Here is a 12,460-nt window from a genome sequence, read left to right as displayed (position 1 = left end):
CCTGAACTGCACAGCATTATGTAAACCATCCATTCATCTCAACTCCTCCGCTGCAATTCCACTTGTGTCTTGTGTTCGCTGCAACATTTGAATTGTAGCTGCAATACCTTCTTCACTTGAATATCAATAGCTCAACCTCAACAGCACATTCATTTATTGTTGCTCCCTTGTTCTGCACCTGCAATTTCACTTGCACCTGTTGCACACTTCACAGCTCCACCCATTTAACTTCAATACCACTTCTCCTAACTGCAGTTGCACTTGCACCTGAATCAACCCTGCAACACCTCATTGAACCAGTTGTTGCACCATTCAGCTTAATTACACATCCCTGGTGATAAACACATTTTTGTGTCTAAGTTGTCCTCAATTTTCTGTATTATTGGTACTCGATTTCGTACTTATTATGGTGTTTTATGTGTTTGTAGGTATTTTGGGAAAATAAACTTTGGTGGAAAAATCGGCTCAAAAAGTTGTCTAAAGCACCCGGAGGACACATGTTATTCAGACTCGTACTGCTGGTTAAGGGGAAACTTAATTACTAAGGGACACCTTCTTCACTATTTACACCCCAGAGCATCACATGTTAGTCGCACCCCCAGTTTGGTTAGGGGGATACCCTTTCTTCTTCATTTGAATTATGAAAACCGGCGGGAAAAACCAACCTTCAGCTGCCGAAATTAGGGTTGCGATTTGAGATCGTTTCAGTGAGACTAAACGGCTGAATTTGATTGGATTTGTTCATATGGGCTTAACAAACGTGGTGTGATATTCAAAATCAATCCAGTTGGACCAGATAATCGGCGAGAAGGAAACAGAGTTGCGTGTTCACGGGAAAAATATTCTGGATTTGGTTTGGAAAGTTTCTGGTGAAATTCAATCGAAGTTTTAGCTTGGTTTGGGCCTGTTAACCGCAAACAGAGCTGGTAATCCTCTTAGACTCGTCAAAGTACGGTTGTATCACCGATTGGAAGAAAACAGAGCATCATATATCCCCATGAGTTTTTCTCGGGATTTTCTTTATTCTTGGAAATATTGCACGAGATCCGAGCATGTGTATCCTATTCTATGACGTGTATGAGTCTGTTGGATGGATACAGACGCGTGAGAAGCTGTAAAAAGGGAAGAAATCTCGTGACTGGAAGTGAAGAATATTATCGAGTAATGAAGATTATTCGGAGTTATTAGCGAGTATTTTTTATTCTGGAGAGTATATAAAGGGTGCTGAGGTTATGAGAGGGAATAGAGAGAATTGGGAGCAGTTTAGGACATTAGAGAGCCGGAAAAATCAGAGTTGCAGAGGTTAGTTTGCTGCTGGTGAAGAACAAACGAAGAACATAAGACGCACATTTAGCTGCAGTTTAGAACAGTCGTAATTGCTACAGTGCCTACGACATCTAGCTTTTATCGTTCTCTGTAACTGTTGAGTTTGTAACAAATATAAGTGTTACAAACCCGGTTTTTATTATCTCATCTCCATTTTCATCTTTGTAAACACCCTTTGTGCAATAAAAATGAATTTTGAGCGTGTTTTCAATATGCGGAGCTAGAACCCATCACTAGGACAACGGAGGAAGTTGTATTTCATCCTTGGGGTAATTTAATAAATTCCTTATTTACTTTTTGCACAAATTTTAATTGATTTATGATTTCTATTAATCAATTTTTATCTTGTTAGATAGTGTATGCTTAGTCTTAGATGCTTTAGATACACTATGCTTGTAATTTACAATTGATGTTTTACGAAATCTACTTTGGCAAAGAATAGAGTTATTGTTTCTTTTGTTTTGAGCTATAAATGTCTAGGATTAATTTATGAACCCCATGAACATGAAAAGCAGTGGAATCCCGAGTCCCGGTCTCTCTTCATCCTGTGACAAAATTTGTATATATATTTTCTTATTTGTAGTTTTTATTTTATTTTATTAAAACTTAAATCAATCCAACAAAGTCCGAGTGAACGACAACTCTATTTACCACTATAAAATTCGATTACCTGGCAGCAATTCCACCTCTGCAATTGTAATCTGCTTCAAATTCTTCCATCTCAAGTAGTCAACTCATAACCCATTCTATTCAGTCCATCATCACCATCTTTCTTTCAACCACCAAACCGCTGCAACAAACGTCAATTCATCCTGCAATTCTTTCCATAACCTTCCCTCCTTTCTGAGCCAACTCCCACTGCAACACTATCACCTAGCACAGCAACACTGCCACAACACCTGAACTGAACTTCCAGCTCCTCCATGAGTTCAGTACCGTAACTGCTTCACCGTCTGCAATTCTTCTTGTATTCAACCAACAACAACCTATTTCAGATCCTTGTTAACATGGCAACAACACCACCACTTCAAATAGCGACAACAACTCACCATTGTTCTCCCCTTCTCAGCTCAATAATCTCCAAGACCAACAACAACATCAAATCTTCATATACCCATCCTTGAATGAGCTTGAATTCACTGCCTCCGTTTCTTATGTATTCTCAGTTCAGAATCAGACCCAACTCTTCAATTAACTCAAACCCAACTCCATCTCAGCCATCATAATCTCTTCAATCATCTCTTTTACCACCATTCCTGCAACACACAAATTCAACCTTTCATGTCACTTAGAAATCGATTATGAGGCAAACCCATCCAACTATTTATCAAACCAACAGTAACAGATCACCAATTTCTCATCTTCTGAATCTCTGCCAAATCCAATACAATCCCACTTCAATATGTCGAATCCATGGCAACAACACTTCAAATCTCGAGTCAAGACTTCACTGCAACTACCAGCTCAAGACCTAAACTTCTAAACTTCATCAGACTCTCCACTACTCCTTCAATCTCAAATCTGAGATTACCCATCTACTCATAAAACCCTAATTTCTTATCAAGTTTCTCTGATTCATCACCAAACTCAAAACCCCTTCTTCCTTTCCCTGAATTTCTCTGTCAACAGCAAATCATTCTCCTCCTTCATCTCGATCTGAAACAGCAGCAGCCTGTCTGTTGAATCCCATTTCTCCCTTGTCTTGAAATACAACGCCTATTCTTTTTCACCTTTCTCAATTTCAGATGCAAATCATTGAGGTAGATCGACCCAGATTTTAGGCCTAGGTAATGAGTGAAAATGATATAGGCACCCTGCATATGATAGTGGCCACTACATAAACATGCTTAACATTTTTCTTTGAGCTTCAGCTGGTTGTCTTCTATCTCCGACTGCACTCCCAATAGCACTTGCCACGTTTTGTGCATATTTTTTTATCTTTTACTCCATTTGACTCCAGAGTACCTAAACACTCAAAAGTAAACATAAAACACATAATTCACACGAAAACACACCAAAAAAGCATAAACTATAGATATAAATGAAGGTGTTTATGACACCTATCACGCATCATTAAAAGAATATTTGCTCGATCTAATCTTACTGACAAGAGTATGTAATGCTGTAAAACCAGATCTATACAACTTTCTATGATTTTTTTTCATAACCTTACCTGCAAGGTTAAGCAGTTTCGTTTCAGTATGCACTGCATATGAAAGCATAAACGAAAGCATAAACATGGTTATTAATCAGTATGGGAGTTATGTACTGCAAGTTCATAGTGCCTAAAACACAAAAAATCAAGCATAATATTGGTTAGTTAATCTTTTTTTCCTAAAAAACACACCGATATAAGAAAGCATAGAGTTACGGATTTCATTTAGGTTCTCCTTCTTATTAAGAGAGTTCAAAAAAGAAGAAATAGAGACCCAAAGACCTTTAAGACCAAGTTTCCTAGCCCGACGTGCAAGCCGGTCTGCTAGTTGATTTTTCACACGCTTTATTTACATAATCTTAAACGACACTGAACTAGAAATAAAACTCCGACAATGCTCAACAAGATCACTGCTTCGCCAAGCAATATTAGTGTTGAAACCATTACTGAACTGCACAAGCTGAAAACATTCACTGACAAAGATGACTCTGGTAAGATGCATCTCTTCTGCCCAAGAGATGGACAAAATTAGAGCAGCAACTTCATCACCTACTACATCTGACATCAAACCATAGTCCAAACGACAGCTTCTCATATTTCCTGCAGTGTCACACCAAACAACACCCAAACCCATATTATAATATTTAAAAGAACCATCAATAAACATAAAATGATCCACATCAGTAATAGGGATCTTGTTAACCACAGTAGGAGGAACAATTGAAGGAGACTTAGGAGAAATGTAAGTATTAATCATTCTCTTTGTATCCAGAATGATCTTGTTTAAATCAAAAGAGGCATTCTTGAAAATCACTTCACATCTGATCTTCCAAACACACCATAAGATTGTGGCACCAATTCTAGGCCAAGAAACATTATAAGGGGAAGCACCTAAAGCAAAATCATGTCAGTACAGAGTTATGTACTGCAAGTTCACAGTGCCTAAAAACAAAGAATCATATGTGAAAGCATAAAAAAGCCTATTTAATCAGTAGGGGAATAATATTCATCCAATGACCAAATAATAATTTTTTGCTCTAACCTAAAAATATATTTCTAAAAGGGACCTTAGAGTAATTGGATCAAATCAATAGGCCCAAATAAACACTGTTATTCTAATAGTAGGACTTTCCACTTTGATAGTCAACTTAAAAATTGAACGCGGAATTGGGAGATATGTAAAGTAATCGGGGATATGAATTAATATCCCCATCTAGTAGTTTATGTTAAGGGGTGTTTTTAGGGGCGGAAATACTAAAATACTTTAAAACAAATAAAATCTAAATCAAACCTAAATAGTCCCCACCTCATTTCAAATTCTCTTCCCTTTCGCTGCCGGCTCCTCACTTTGAAAACGATTTTTTTTTACATCGCCAGTATCGTATCAGTGTTAAAGACCATGCCGAAAATGATGAATACCATGCCGGAAGTGATGAAGACCATGCAGAAGTGATATTTTTTTTACATCGCCGACATTGTATTAGTGGTGAAGACCATGCCGGAAGCGATGAAGACCATACCGAAAAATGGTGCCGGCATGCTCGATAAATAACTTACAATGTCGGCATTGTCAGTTGGGAGTAAACGTTTTCTGTACATTTTGTAACAATTGTCAGTATTGATTTTGTCGGCATTTTGTATGTTGGGAATACTCATTTTAACCAAATTCCTATTACCTCAAAAAAAAAAAAAAACTTCTACTTTTACCCAAGTGAAGTGATTACGATTTATACTAATCATTATCAAAAAATCTACTCCCTTCGTCTTTTAGTAACAGTCCAAATTGACAAAGTCAAAATATTAAGGAAATCGTACAAAATGTCATGATTAACCCTTGACAAACCCTATTTAATGTTATATTATTACTAAAATTAAAATTAATATATTAAAAAATATAAATTGGGTAATATTATCATTCTAAGAAATGTTTCAAGAAAATAAAAACAAAGATATTTTGGTTTTATTATGGAATCCATATGAATATATAGAAGCTAGTAAACTTGTTACCTGTGATTGTGATCTGGATCAGTGCCGTTTTCCACGGAGGGTCGTTTTCCGGCGATTCACAGGTGATCATACAGTTTGTGAGTTTTCATATGATCAAACCGATTATGTATGATCCATGTTCATTGTTTTTGGTCCTCACCTTCATTCCCCTCCTGTCTAGCTACCCATCGATTCTTTTTTCGACTTCAACAACATCTTGTGCAGCGACTTACCTTATTTTCTAGGGTTTTCATAATTTGTTTCTTCGCCTAGGGTTTTTACATATGACCTTATCCCAATGCTTGGAACTGATTAATCAGTTTCCAAAGCTCTCATACCCCATCCCCTGACTGCAATCCCCCCTGATAGTCTGAGTACATCTGAAGGTTGCGATGTTCTTTATCAATGCCCTTATCGTGGATTGGATGGTTGCAAGAATGGTGTTGGTGGGAGAGGGTTATTGAGAGGTTCTTTGTTTAACCACTTGAAGAATCAACATTACAGAAGGGAAGAAGGAAAGAACGGATGACGTGAGAGATAACGAAGCAATGGAGCTGTTTACATGGCTTGGGATTCAGTTTTGCTGCATTTGAAGAGTTGGATTTGCTCTCAATGCATGCACATCAATGCTTGGGGTAAGAAGTGTAAACTGCATCAGGGAGATGTGATTTCTGCATCGGGTACTGTTGTAGGTGTAGAAGCTCCTAGCATCTCCAGTGCCTTCACCGTTGCAGGGACAAACAAGCCCAATGAGGTGGTTCTACCTACTGTGAGTTTAGAACTACTTCACACTGTTTTCCAGGCCAATATCCCAACTGTCTCGAGTATCCCTACCAAGTGCAGGCTCCACTTTGGTCATACTTTCAAAGTTGTTCTTCAAAAAGTCGTTGTTTCGCCTAAGAAACTGGCACCATGGATTCAACTCCTATCTTCCCTGTTTGCATTCTCCATATGTATATTCCAGAGAGCAGTCAAGAAGAGAAAGCTTCTACCAAGAAAATCATGCAAATTAGGTTTATTAACTTGGCCTTGAATCAATGGGAAGAAGTTAATGGATGTATGAGGATGATTCATAATGTAGTGGACGAGCACCGGAATATTCAGAAGCTACGGGAAGAAGTTAAGAAGAATAAGACACAACCGGTAAGTCAAGAAGCTACTAACCTTCGACTGTGCAGAGGCAAACTGCGGAACGACCTGTACGATGCAGTTATTCACACCCTCACATCCAATGGCGTTGCTCCTAACAATGAGGCACCTTGAATGAGCTTCGGAGTAAGCATCCATCAGCGGCTCCGCCACAGATTCCTTCTACCCCAATAGCGCAGGAGGCAATGACGGCTTCGGCTGATCTTGTCTTGGGCCGTCTTAGAAGTTTCCCTAAGGGGACTTCCTATGGAAGAGATGGGCTTAGGGCACAACATCTTTTGGATGCCATTAGTGGTTCCGCAGCTTTCATTTCGGAAGAAGTACTCGCAACCATCACATAGGTAGTTAATCTTTGGCTTTCAGGCATGTGTCCTCCTGTTTTGGGGGAGTTCGTTGCGAGGGCACCGCTTACACCATTGATTAATCCGGGAGGTGGCTTGCGTCCCATTGCTGCAGGGACTATATGGAGAAGGCTCGTCTCCAAATGCGCTGCAACGCATGTTGGCAAAGAAGTCAATGCTTATTTAGGGGATTATCAGTTTGGAGTGGGTGCCAAATGTGGTGGAGAGGCGATCTTACATGCTGTTAACCGCATGGTTGGGGAGAAAGGGGACTCGGACAATATTTCCATGTTACTGGTAGATTTCTCGAATGATTTTAACCTCATTGACCGGTCATCCATGCTTTCTGAGGTACGTAATTTGTGCCCAACGGTTTCTCGTTGGGTTGAATTCTGTTAAGCTTCTCCTGATCGTTTATATTACATGGATCATGTTCTCGCCTCTTCCCAGGGTGTACAATAAGGGGATCCTCTTGGGACTTTGTTGTTTGCTCTTACTCTTCACCCCTTGGTTAAAAAAATTGTCGTGCAATGTGAGCTTGAATTGCAAGCCTGGTACTTAGACGATGGTACCTTGATAGGAGATACTCTAATGGTTGCAAAGGATTTGAATATCATTCAAGATTATGGGGGTGAAAGGGGTTTGCATTTGAATGTAGCCACGAAGGAACTGTTTTGGCCCTCTCCATACCCTAAATCTTTGGTTCCAGGAGTTTTCCCTCCAAATATCAGTAGGACAAATAAGGGTGTGAAGCTTTTGGGTGGGTCGGTCAGCCTTGATGCTCAATTCAATAAAGATTTGGTTGTTAGTAGAGTGCATAAGACTATGGACCTCATTGATGCTGTAGAGAAATTAGAAGACCCGCAAGGTGAATTGCTTTTGTTTCGGAATTGAACTGGTGTTTCGAGACTTTATTTCACCTTGAGAACAACTAAGCCTGGTTTTTTACAAGAAGCTCAAGACTTATTTTACGCTCGTCTGTTTCAATTCCTTAGACATATCATTTTTGGTGATGGCCCTGGCTACGGACTCCTCCAGCAAAGGATTTCTACTTTGTCGTTCAAACATGGAGGTATGGGTGTGTACACTATACAAGATACCAAACATTATTGTTTCCTTGCATCTTGTTTACAGACCCTAGAGCTGCAGTCCATGATTTTGAGGGCTGATGCAATCAGTAGTAGTGGCCCTTCTCTTCAGCGTGCTTTAGAATCCTTCAACTCACTGTGTATCGCCGTTTCTCCTCTTTTCTCAAGTAATTTTTCCACCCATTCCATGAACTCATTGGCAAATATTTACTTTGATGCTGTGAAGGAAAACATACCCACCGGTTATACTATGTCGGAGTGTGATTCTGTTTTATGGCACAACAACCAAACAAAACATGCCTGAGACTTTTTGATGGTGATTCCAATTGTGGGGCTTAATCAAACTATTGGAGCTAGGAAATTTAGTGCAATTCTCCGATAAAGATTTGGGATCCCTCTCTTCGAGGAGAATGGTGCTTGTCCCTTCTGCAAGAGGGATATGGATATTTTTGGTGATCATGCCTTGCATTGTGCGAATGAAATTGGGCTTAAATTTAGACATGATTTGGTGCGAGACACATTGCAGACATGTGTTACCGTGCGGGTGTGCCGGCTAGGAAGGAGGTTGACTTGGGGCTTCTTGCGAATAATGGCACTGCTTTGAGACCGGCTGACATACTTGTGCATAATTGGGATAATGGTCGTGATGTGTGTTTGGATGTGACTGGTGTTTCGCCTTTTACTGGTGGTGGAGTCCGTACCTTTACCTCGGGTCTCGCCATTAAGAATGTTGTTACTCGCAAGAATGCTAAATATTTGGAGAAATGCACGGCTCATGGTTTTGGGTTTGAGACACTTGCCTTTACCACCTTAGGGGAATTGGGTGATGGTTTCATAGACTTTCTGAAGCGTTTGCGCAATTATATAGCTAGCCATGATGCTAATGTTCGAGTCGGAGAATTTCTTTTTCATACGTTAGGCGTAGTTATTCAAAAGGGTGTTGGAGTATAGCTTGTTGCTAGGCTTCCATCCAATTTCTTACCGGATGATAGTCTTTCTGAGTTGTAAAAAATAAAAAAAATAAAAATTCCGACTCTCTAAAGTAGAAGCTTTATTAGAAATTTTATAGTTATCCATAAATATTTTTATTTAAAAAGGAAATGACGATTAGTATTAAAGATATTGAATATAATTTTTCTTTATATATGGTGATACTATTTAATATTTGTGATTGAATTTATATTTAAAATGATTTTATGATTATAAAAAATAAAGGTTATATTTTTCTGATAGTTTAAGGGAAAAATATGTATATAAACAAAGCGGACAGATAAAAAAAAGACATATCAAAATAGAATATAGGACAGATAAAAAAAGACCGAGGAAGTAATAACTTAACTAATTTTAATTAACCCCTAAACATGATTAGTGAGGGAAATATTAGGAATTACATTAGTTAAAATACATGGATAGGGGGTGACTCTGATTTACTATTTAAATTCCTATTTTGTCCCATTATCATATCCCCCGATTACTTTATACATCCCCAATTGCGTGTTCAAAAATTACCCCCGGATGGTAACTTTTTCAATTCCCACTTTTCTTTTACATTTGATAAATTGGATAAAACTTTCATCAACCCAAGTAACCAGAAGTATACAAACGCTACAACACCTAATACTACAACTCCTAATAAGTGAGCAGAAGTGCAAATCACTCAAAACTAGACTATTATGGTTTAAAAAAAACGATAGTGTGCCTTGTTGCTATAATAAGTGACCTGGCCTATAATCCCAAACTCTGCAGTCTTTTAGCACCAGTTCTCTGTGCAAATTCATAATTCCAAGCTTCGGCTGACGTGATAAAGTCTGGAGATTCTCTTAAGTATTATCCATGCAATGGAATAATTTGCATGTGAACAAAAGTGAATCATATGTTATTATGAAATACTACTGGGAGAGCCAAAGATTTTCAGCTTAGAAGGCTTAACAAAATTGTCGTTAAAGGAATATTTTGGTATACTGGAGCGTAGATGCGCAAAACGATTTGCTGGTTTTTAAGGAAAATGAAGAGACGACCGTGCTGACAGGACTCCTCGACCGAGCAAACTGCTTAACCTCAAACAGATGCACTGCATGGGAGTTCTTTGAGTTCGAGAGATCAATCTGTAGGACTCCGGCCTCACCCAAGACAATGGTCGTTCCAGAGTCAATTCGGTCACAAAGAGGGAAGATGGTCGATCTGTAGAAGGGAAGATGAGAAGTATGTGAGATCAATGGTTATCAAGGATTGTGAGTTCTTCAAATGAATTGCTGGGTTCGAATAAGTTCTGGTTGATTGATTGAATTCTTGAGAGTTATTGCTCGGATGAGAATTCTTCTATAGACGATGATTCTTAGTTGTTCAATCGTAGATGCAGAAACTTATTTATATTGCAAGAATAGTAGACACATTGATCCCAGTAAGTGTGAGGGTTGCGCGAGTGAAAGAGTGGGAAAGTGGAAAATTGTGGTTCAACCAGTTCCAGATCGTGCGGAGATTTGGTTGATTGTCCACCCACTACTTTGCTAACTCCCTAAACTGCTTGCACGATGATGTGATTTTCAATTGAGTTGTAGTAAAAAGGTTCGTAAGACTTGTGAAAGCAAAAGATTCTAGATTTAATTTTTAAACTAAAAATACAGCAAACTCAAATAAAGTGATATCAAGATATTAGGAACAACCAAGACACTGATTCCACTATTACACATGAATAAATTATGGTAAATAATTCAAAACTCTAATTATCTTTTAAGTCTCTTATTTCTTAATTCACAAATAATCAGGAAAATTCTCAAAAGTTAATTGTATCCCCTAAGCATATATTATCTAAACAAAGCATAACTTATCTAATTGAATCACGACTAATGAAGAAAATTTTGCAAACAATTAAAAACTCTGCAAAAGCAGTGATTGAGTGAATTATAAATTATAAATTAGAGAAAATAAATAATTACCAATTATTCATGCGTAAATAGCTTCCTCATTGCCTTGGTTGTGAGAGAATCAGCCGCTCATCACGTTGGAAACACGCTCAAAAATCATTATTATTGCTCAAAGGTGGTTTACAAATGATGAAAAGGGAGAAATATAATGAAAACCGGGTTTGTAACAGTTATTTGTGTTACAAACCAGAACGACCCACAGTATGTGTCACTGATACTGTAGCAAATAATTCTGCCTTTGATGTACGACCCTCGGCTGTGAGTCGTTATCACTGTAGAAAAACGACTGTCTTTGCTGATCCGTTCTTCGTGTTCTTCAGTATTTTTCTGCTACTGCTGCAGATTTCTATGCAGCTTGATTTTTCGACTTTGTGGTGCTCTATTATATCCCCTAACTCTCCATCCGCACTTTACTGACCCTCAACGACTTATATAGCTTCACTGCCCCCAAATCTCCCATCATAACTGCATATAATCTTCCATTACTCGGCATTGAAGAAAAATATTCTCGGGAATATTTTGTTTCCATTTACTTCACCTTCACACGTCTTCAGCTTGTCAATTCGTTTTTACTCACTCCAAACACAATACATAATGAGTCACGTCTTCTCACATCACATGCTAACCACAGAGAAACTCGGGAAAGAATAAAAAAACGGTCCCATGAAACCTCACACCCCTGTTTTCTTCATCCGGAATATGCAACCAATTCTAACTGAACCGTGGACCATACCATCCCGTGTGGTCCAAACAGGCCCAAAGAAACAAAAATCATTGATCGAGTCTCACTCAAACTTGCCCAATCTCTTAACAGGGTTTCCGCAGGAAGAAAACCCTAGAATTGGTTCAATCCCTGAATCCATCTTTCTAGCCAATTCTGGTCTAAACTACGACCATTACCAGCTCTGTTGTGTCGATATATACAAACCCAACAAGTTTTGGCCCTTGAATCTCCCTACAACACGTCCAATTCTCAAACCCTAAATTCTGTTATCTGAAGAACTCTTTTCACGCCAAAAACCAGATTTAAATGGGGAAGATGATGGTCGCCCCCTATCCAGAGTAGAGTTGCGAATAGCAAATGCCATGAGGGGAGCCTTTGGTCAGCTGCTTGGGTGTAAATATCCTTTGGGTACCCCTTATCATTTGGGCGCCCCTTATCCAACAATGCGAGTCCGAATAACATGTGTCCTCCGGGTGCTTTAGACAACTTTTCGAGCATATTTTTCCACCAAAGTTTATTTTCCAAAAAATACCTACAAACACACAAAACACCATAATAAGGACGAAAACGAGTACTAACAATACGAAACATTGAGGACAAATTAGACACATAAATGCGTCTATCAAATACCCCCAAACTTATTATTTGCTAGTCCTCGAGCAAAACTAATAAAAATAAATAAAACCGAGTTAATCTCGGGAGGGTTTACCAGAGGTGTACCCACAAAACCTTTACTCCAGATCCTAACTATCTACGCTGAACCTTGG

This window comes from Papaver somniferum, chromosome 7 (genome assembly GCF_003573695.1).
Source record: "Papaver somniferum cultivar HN1 chromosome 7, ASM357369v1, whole genome shotgun sequence".
Taxonomy (NCBI): domain Eukaryota; kingdom Viridiplantae; phylum Streptophyta; class Magnoliopsida; order Ranunculales; family Papaveraceae; genus Papaver; species Papaver somniferum.
Note: the sequence above shows the minus strand (reverse complement) of the source record.